At 41.1% G+C, this 8,996-nt stretch overlaps 1 long non-coding RNA gene across 2 annotated transcripts; it reads left to right on the forward strand.

Moving 5' to 3' along the window:
- Positions 1 to 1,895: 1,895 nt before the first annotated feature.
- Positions 1,896 to 8,753, forward strand: LOC125482262. 2 transcript variants are annotated; one of them, XR_007261590.1, is made up of 4 exons: positions 1,896 to 2,002; positions 2,451 to 2,575; positions 5,505 to 5,577; positions 7,347 to 7,667. It is a non-coding gene; the product is annotated as an uncharacterized LOC125482262 (long non-coding RNA). The 2 variants fall into 2 exon arrangements; XR_007261589.1 differs by lacking the exon at positions 1,896 to 2,002 and having other exon boundaries at positions 2,425 to 2,575; positions 7,347 to 8,753.
- Positions 8,754 to 8,996: the final 243 nt, after the last annotated feature.

Below are 8,996 nucleotides of genomic sequence, written 5' to 3' on the forward strand. Positions count from 1 at the left end.
TTATCTCTGACTCCAGCATCTGCAGTTCTTACTCTCTCTAGGATATTTGTTCATATCTTCTACATTGTTCATCATTGCTTTTGGTTTCTCACCTTTTGTTTGATCAGGTATCTACTAAAACTCACTTTCACATCTGTGTCTTCTTCCTCAGCAGATCTCTGGCTCCAGCTTCCTACAAACCCATTCAAAGTGAAATACTGGCCTTCACGTTGTCCTGATTAAAGGATTCCGTGCATGCCAGGTATTTTTGCACTATCAAGCATTGCCCTTGGAATATAGCAAGATTTGGAGAATGTTTAGAGGATGTGCAGAGTAGAACAAGCTGCTGGAAGGAGAGGCAGGAGAGAAGGACTTTAAATCACCAGGAACTCATATGCCTAGAATTTTCAGCAAAATACTCTCCTACCTAAACATCAGCAACATATATGGAGTCTATATGCTCTAATAATGGTAACTTCACTGAAATTTGTCATCTGCTGCAGCCATTAGAACAGGTTTAGGACTGTATTGCCCATGGCTGTTAAAGTGACACTAGTGATAATCTTTTTAATGGATCAGCTTCTTTCCAGGTAGGAACTGGAGATATTTGCAATATTTTACAGTTTGCTGTCCATTATTCCATAAGAAAGTCATGGGGGTTCTTTATTCATTGAGGGCTTACTGCATTCCATTCTTTTTTGCCAGGAGAAATAGGCAGAGTAAACATGTGATTTTCTGAAGATTACCGACTGCGGCTTGTCATTGACTACATGCCTACCACAATGAAGATACTGCATACAAACCCTGAGATGTTCCACAACTGAATGGAATTCCACTCTTTCTGTGATCAACTGGTGTGTACTCAAATGCAGAGAGGATGCAATTTAATGTTAAGTTTGAGACCTGATTAATAGAGATCATTGATATGTGATTGATAGGGGTGTTGTGCAATGAACAGTTGTTGAGTCAAGTCCAATGGTTGGAAATGATAAAGCTTTTGAAGATGCACTCACTCACCTTGACCACCTATGTGAGGTCATTAAAGTTTTTGTAGCGCTACATCCAGCTCTTTGGGACTTGCATACTGGCTTTGACAGCTGCGGTTACCACTACCTTTTGGGAGTTTCTCTGGTGAGCCTCCATTCCTCTTATGGATAAAACATATCTTTCCTCCTCTGTACCTCCTTGACCAAGGCTTCTGGCATAACTTCAGAAAATCTCACAGCCTCCTCTTCCCATGTGTTACCATCATACAATGTGATCTGATAGAGGCTATTAAAATTATAGAATTTGCTTGATAGAGTGGACATGGAGAAAACATTTCCACTTGCACAGGAAACCAGTTCAAGAAGCTACTGATATAAGATAATCATTAACAAATCCAACCTGGAATTCAGGAGCAACTTCTTTATTGCAGAGAAATTAGAATTCAGAACTCATCACAATAAAGAATTATTGAGGTGACTAGCATCAATGTATTTAAAGAGAAGCTAGATATGTATATGAGGGAGAAAGGAACAGAAAAATAAGTTGTTTGGGTTAGACAAGGAGAAGGGTTGAGGAGGTTCATGAACTGCATTGATATGAATATAGACATGTTGGGCCAAATGGTCTATTTCTCAGCTGTAAATACTATGTAATAATCAAGCCAATTGAGACAAATTATGGCATCTTTGCTATGACTTCAGCAATGTTTAGTCAGTTAAGTATAGATAGGGAATAGACTCTGAACCTTCCTGAGCTCTGTAGCTAGGTTTAACAATAGGCAAGGCATTTACTAACTGCATCATCAGGTGGATATCAAACAAGCAAATTTTGTTCTGGAACGGCTGATTGTAGCAGTTTTGGATGTAATCCTCCAGTGACGACATTATAAAACCACTTGGCAGTCATCTTATAGATAAGCATTGCAACAATTTTCTGAACCTCATGTGACCTCAAGACTTAAGATCCCAGTTCAAAGAAGACTTGTGCCTTTGATGATATTGACTGGTTCATCTGCTTGATCCTACCACCCTGAAAAGTTAAGAATCTCTGTTTTATAAACCTATTCTTTTGGATAAGAGCCGCAAAAGAGAGCCCCATGCTCTTTTCCTGTGGTTTTCATTTCCTAACTTTAAGGCCTTTTGAGGCCTGGGAGCACTAATTTGAACTGCTGCTCTTATCAGAATTCAGAGAGAAGCAGCCTCAAAATTCCCAAGCTGCTGCAGATCTGAAATTGCAAAGAGAAATTGTAGACAGGCACCAGGAAGTCTGAGGATGGAGATTAAAATTCTCTTCATATTATAATAAGTGCTGCGCCCTTTGTGAAGCCACAGAACATACTCACTTTAATTGAGGAAATGGATTAAATTAGAAATGTCTAATTTACTACACTGGAATCTGATAGTCTCTGAGCCACAAGATTAGTACAGAAAATAGCTCTATTATTTCCTGTTAGTAAAAAATATCTGTGTGATTCTAAATGAAAGATCTGAACACAACTGGGTACCGAGGTACAAAATTCCAGAGGCCTGAGAGATCACTCATCTGCACAAAGTGGAGAAGGCATATCTATTTTCTCATACCAAAATCGATTGCTTAGCCTTCAATACTGGTATGTTGCAGTGTGCTTATTACACATTGTATATTACAGTTATTTTTAAAGCTCATGTTTTTCTATCAGACACAGGAATTAGCTTAATATTATTTAGCCATAGGAAGATGCTGAATTGGACACTGTTAGCTATTATTGATGACCTTCACAAATGCAGATTTTCAAATTTACATATATATCCTTTTTAAAGTTCTCCATTTAGCTGGCTTGTATTATACCAACAAAAACACAGGAACCACTTTTTAATAATAATTGGTGGAACATTGTGGGCTTTGGTGAGATTTGTGGCAAGATCACATTAGAAGTCTACCAAAGCCTATCTCAATATTGGGAGCAACTCGCTGCAGCTTTTATGCATCTTCAAGTAAGCAGTGGTTAATTAAGGAGGATAATGCTTTGTTAAACACCTTATTAATGCTATTGCTCACCTAATTAATATTCAGTTTCCCATCTTACCAAATGTGCTGAACAAACTAGATGTTGAGAAATATCGACATGAAAGTCAGATCAGGTATCTGACGACTTCAGCTCGCTGCTTGCTCCAAAGAACCTGCATCTGGATCGTAGATCATAAAATCCCTACAGTGTAGAAGCACGCGATTTGACCCATTGAGTCCACACTGTCTCTCCAAAGAGCATCCCACCCAGACCCACCCTATCCCTGTAACCCTGCATTTCCTATGGCTAACCCAACTAGCCTGCACGTCCACAGACACTATGGGCAATTTAGCATGGCTAATCCACCTAGCCTGCACATCTTTGGATTGTAGGAGGAAACTAGAGCACCCAGAGGAAACTCACGCAGACACGGGGAGAATATGAAAACTTCACACAGATAGTCGCCTGAGGCTGGAATCAAACCCGGGTCCCTGCTGCTGTGAAGTAGCAGAGCTAACCACTGAGCCAACATGCTGCATCTTGGACACCAGACTCCGGCATCTGAGGCCGTACTCTATGGACGCTAGCCACATGCTTCCCACATCCATGGATATTTACATCTCACTTATGCCAGCCTCTAAGAACACCCATGGCACATCTCCGATCCACTTACAGGACATTTCTGTACTTCAGTGCAGCACCTCGGCCTGCACCAGGAACTACGTCGTACTGTTGTAGTAAGGATACCATGTGCTCAAGGACGCGCGCTTAGCTCATGGACTGGAACAGGCTGCACCTCCGAGCTCTTTGCTTGCTCTCATAGCACACACTCACTCTGAGCCTACATGAATTTTCACAGGGTTCCTGCCTTATATTGCCTTTTTCTGCTTTGTCCCCTCAGCTGGGGACACCGGGCTACCAACATAGCTGTCTTGCCTTGCCATTTAGTACAGACATAAAGGCAGGACATCTGTCATGGTTGTCAGCAGCTTTTGTTCAGGGGGTTCTGCCCCAGTAAGTTGGGGACAGCGTCTGATACCAGTCCAGGGGCTTTGATACAGTCAGTCAGCCACTTGAGGCTGTCAGAGTCAGAATCCTGTTCACAGAAGGAGTGAGTAGCTGAATGTTGTGAATCCCACCACCCATCTGGATGCTTTCTGCCCTGTCATGGATGGCTTTCATCCTGGAACGAAGGAGAGAGAGAGGTATTAAGCGAGATGAAAGTGGGCGGCACAGCTTTTTGTTTTGGTGAGAAGGATGTCTTAAGAATGAGTGAGTAGGCAGTGCACAGGGCTTGCTGGTTTAGTGGAGTTGGCAGTTGTTTGGGTGACATTGAGTGAAGGAAGATGTTGTAGGCAAAAGTGAGAGTGGCAGAGAATGAGCCTTGGTGGGAGGTAGGCACGGTAGCAGAGATAGAGTGAGTGTGAGATATCGGAGAGAAGGTAGTGACGGAGAGGAGAATGCCATTGAATTTCTTCCTATGTTGCTGTGCATTCCTCCAAGTGGCTGAGACAGCACAGACCTAGGTGACGATCTCAAACCAGGCTGGTATGATCTGTGTTGTGGCTGCTGTACTGGTCCTGCATGACCTCCAGGGACCTGCTTGCAAATTGGGGCACTAAATATCCCTTGTCTGCCATGTCTGGGTTAAATGTCACAAACCATGCAGGGCAGCTCTGGACTGATGTTGCTTGTCTGGATGCATAGCAGCCTTTTACTGATGGCACGGGCTCCAGGGATACTGGTCAATTCCAGGATAACCCAGCAATGGCAAGTTGTTCCAATAACAGCGTGTAGAATAGTGGTGTCAGAATTGGACATGAAGACACCATATGGATAAGGTATATAGTTGTTAATGCAATTTGGTAAGATATGCCAAGCAAATACATGAGGCCTCACAGTGAAAAACCCTCCAAAAACTTACTGTAACTGGCACTTAACTAAAACCACATAAGATTCAGCCCAAAATTTCTTTCAAGTTCCAAGCCACCTTCAAACCACAATTTTCCTTGCTTTTTCCATGATTGGAGCTATAAACTATAGTTTGCACAAAAAATGATAATAGTTATAGCTCCATTCCAAAGTGTTTTTTTTTTAAAAGAGAGGCTGGTCATAGTAATTTCTGATCTAGAAGTTTGAATATCTGCACTGCTTTATCTATATTGTTACAAACGACAAGCATGAGACTAAAGCAAAAATGTTAAATGGTGTCCTTCTATTACCAAATAGTTAAAGTAACAGTGTAAATTTTTCAATATTGTTTAAATACTATACATTTTCTTAGATCCTCAGTCCAAACTTCAATAATGCTAGAAGCCTTTAAAAAAGCTTTTTTTTCATATTAATCCTTTTAACCGCTGATTCCTTTTGAGATTATTTTGGGTCCTTATACAAAGATGCAGCTGTTTGAAATACCTTATCTGGTGTGTTAAGCCAATATTGCCATCTGCATATTGAGATACTGTGCAGGACTATCTCTGGGTGTTTGCACATGAACTATCCTTGAGGCTGCTTTCTCCTCATTTCTAAAAAAGGCTTTTCATCTCCATAGATATCAAAGTGTGGAGCTGGAGGAATGTAGCAGGCCAGGCAGCATCAGAGGAACAGGAAAGCTGATGTTTCAGGTCGGGACCCTTCTTCAGAAAAAATCATTTAATGTGATTTTCTACTCAAGGTTTTAAAGGCATGTTGGTAATTTCACTTGTGAGTGGCAAAAGGCCTGTTTGCATACATTAACAAGCTCATTTACACCTAATCTCACCTCATTTAGATGCAATTTTCCATTTTACTAGCCAATGGAGAGAAATTAGATGGAGACAATTCCCAACATGCAAGGTCACCGCTAATTCCCCTGGTCAGCATTCCCCATCATCCCAGGGTACAGTCTATGCCTGCTCCTTCATCCAACTTCACCATATCATCATGGCATATTATCAATTTACCTGGAATACAGACCACCACTCTGAAGCTGCATTTTGAAATGCATCGACACCTTACATTACAATGCTGGGGCCAGGTCATATCGCGCACAGGGACAAGCACAAAACTCACGAAATGGGACAGGGGCATCTCAGGACTCTTAGCTTGCTTTCTTATCATTCACTCACTTTGTGGTCACATGAATGCTCACTGCAACTCTGCCTTGCTTTGCATTTTCGGACACAAAGCCAGGCTAGTCATTATCAGTCAAGGGAGTGGACAGGCTGGTGCACGGTACCGTGCTATGTCAATATCATACCTACAGCATGCACCAGCAGCTTACGTGGAAAGCACACTGCAGTGCTTCAACAAATGGCCATGTCACAAAGTCTAAGGTGAGTAGTCCTCAATCAAGTCAAGGGGGCTGTCATCAGCCAGGGTCGTACCACAGTCAGTCAGGGGCATTATCTGATCTCAGTCTAGGGCTCACTCATGATCAGTCAACCACTGGGACAGTCAGGGTTAGGAGCCCCTTATCATTAAAATTCAGGGAATGGGCCATGGTTAGTCATACAGGTCTCATGCATCCTGTAGATTAGCAATAAGTCAGTTGGGAAGCTGCTCTGAGATCAGTCAGAGGGTCTGTTCACTCACCAGTCTGGCTATCATTCCAAGTTGGTCAGGTGAGTTGGTCAACTCCGATCACTGAAAGTCAAGGTGGGTTATCAGGGGCAACTGCTGTGGTGGACAAGTTGGGGAAGACAGTGAGAGATTGGAGACAGCATGCTGGGATTCAGAGGGGAAATAATTGGGAGGTGGGACAACTCAACATATAAAGGTGGGAAGTGCATCATGATGGTTGACATATTTAAGGTGTTTGTCTGGGGCTCGGGAGAACATTGGGAGATAAAAATATAAATGAATCAGGTGAATGGGAGCATGGATGCTCAGGACTGGTGGTGTTGGCAGGAAGTGTAAGGAAGAAAAGGAAAATGAAAATTTTGGGAAGGTCCCTGACACTATTATGCTGAATCTGCAACTCACAAAGCAAAGTGTGACTTGTGTTGTCTTCCATCCTCATTTGAATCATTAATGCATAATGAAAGGAAAACTGGCTGCCACCACACCCAGAGTGGGTGGAGTAATTGTCTTTCGTTTGTAAAGATGTGGCTCTACATGTGAGCAATGTGAGGCCCTTCAAAGGGCAATTATATTAGTCAGGCACTAACACAGCAAAGGTTTAAGATACCTAATCACAGAATTCTGCATGCAAATTGCACACAATGACCATTGATGCTTAATCCAAATCCTCGTGATAAGAAATCTTGACCATGTCATTAATCATTACAGATTGATTATAGTTATCTCTAAAGGGAAAGTAATCTCAGGTGACCTTAATTCATTTGTGTGTGATGTGAATGCTAACTGCTCACATGACGAAGGATTTATTCTGTTTATGATATTCCCTGCACAGGTTCACTGGAAGCATGACCAATGGATCTAGCCACAGTGTACCAGAGGTGCATATAAACTGAGAATCAACATTTGTCCCATTATGCCCAAGACCAGCAGCAGCCAAGCATCCTCCATATGAAGAAGTCCCAGCTGAAGGTCCCCTCAGGATGTGGAGCTGGTACAGGAGGCTCCCGTCCTTGATTCCAATTCCTCCAGATGAGTGAGGTGCAGTGCCGCTACAGATTGACTCTATTGTGTCTTGGATCAGGACTTGAGAACTGCAAATGAGAGTTAGGCTTTTAGTTATGTTGATTTCAAAAGAATGGAGGCGGTGATGGGATCAGGGGACATGGGTGGTAGAGGGGTGGGGGTGTTTTTTGTTGATCAATCTGTTGTTGTACAACATTTTTTTTGTAACCATTTAAAATCTTCACTTGTTCCTTCTGCATTCAATAGGATAATAACTTTGGATTGAGTACAGAAGAGCAGTGATTTGAGAATCCTGTTACTGTTGCAAAAAGATCATTAAGACTGAAAATAAATCACATTTTCACTTTCTGGAATTGTAATATTTAGCCACAGTTACACCTATTGCCTGTACTGGGACGAGGTCTTTGAGGACCTGTTCTTGAGTATGCCTGAGTTCAAAGTAGACAGAAAAGAGTTAACCTACAGATTTGCTTTCACATTATGCCTTTTATGACCTCAGAATTTCATCAATCACTTTGCAAACAATGGAGCATTTTTGAAGTATAATGAATGTAGCTATGCAGAAACACAGCTCTTAATTTGCATATAGTAAAGTCTTGCAAAGAATAAATTGAAATGAATTTAGTTCATCTAATCTACTCATGCTGGCCAAAGAATCAACACTGCAGGAGTTAACATTTCTTTGACTTGAAAAGTACCATAGGAGTTTCTAATATATCTGAACAAACCAATGGATATTTGTTTAATGTCCTTTCTGAAACTGTTATTTTCAATCAGATGATGTAGGGCAGAATAGGAAGCGTTTATTATTCCAAACTGTTTACACTACCTGCTCTGGACTTTAATTTGACCAGGGTATACATTTAGGATTGTCATATACTTGGAAATACATAAATGGACTCAATGACCAGAAATTATACCAATAAACAGCGTCAGTACATAACTTGACTGAAAGCATAAAACCAAGAAATCAACAATGATTAGTGATCAAAAAATTAAAATAAGCTGAATCAATGAAATTATTAAAAATCAAAAAAAGTAATTTGGACACCATCATGTGTGTCACTGAAATGAGAAGCAAAAATACAATTAACATTACCAACAAATTGTGCTTTTTGAGTTATGTGTGTCTGATTATTCTTTCTTCAGAGCTTGTGTCTTTTAGTGTTTAAGTTCATACTTTTGACTACAAGAAATTAAAGTATCATGCCTGTGAGCTCTGCCCCTTCATCACTTGTGGGTTGATTTTTAGTCAAAGTTAAAATAACTGGAATTATACTTCTGGATAAAATATCTGATTACATTGAAATCTTCAACTGCCTAATTTCCTCAAAAAATGCTACTTAGATATTACAGGACAAACTAAGTAGTCCTGTTCTCCTAGACAACAAGGTGCAGGGCTGGATGAACACAGCAGGCCAAGCAGCATCATAGGAGCAGAGAGGCTGACGTTTCGGGC

Source organism: Rhincodon typus, unplaced genomic scaffold (genome assembly GCF_021869965.1).
Source record: "Rhincodon typus isolate 14 unplaced genomic scaffold, sRhiTyp1.1 hic_rhity00007909, whole genome shotgun sequence".
NCBI lineage: Eukaryota > Metazoa > Chordata > Chondrichthyes > Orectolobiformes > Rhincodontidae > Rhincodon > Rhincodon typus.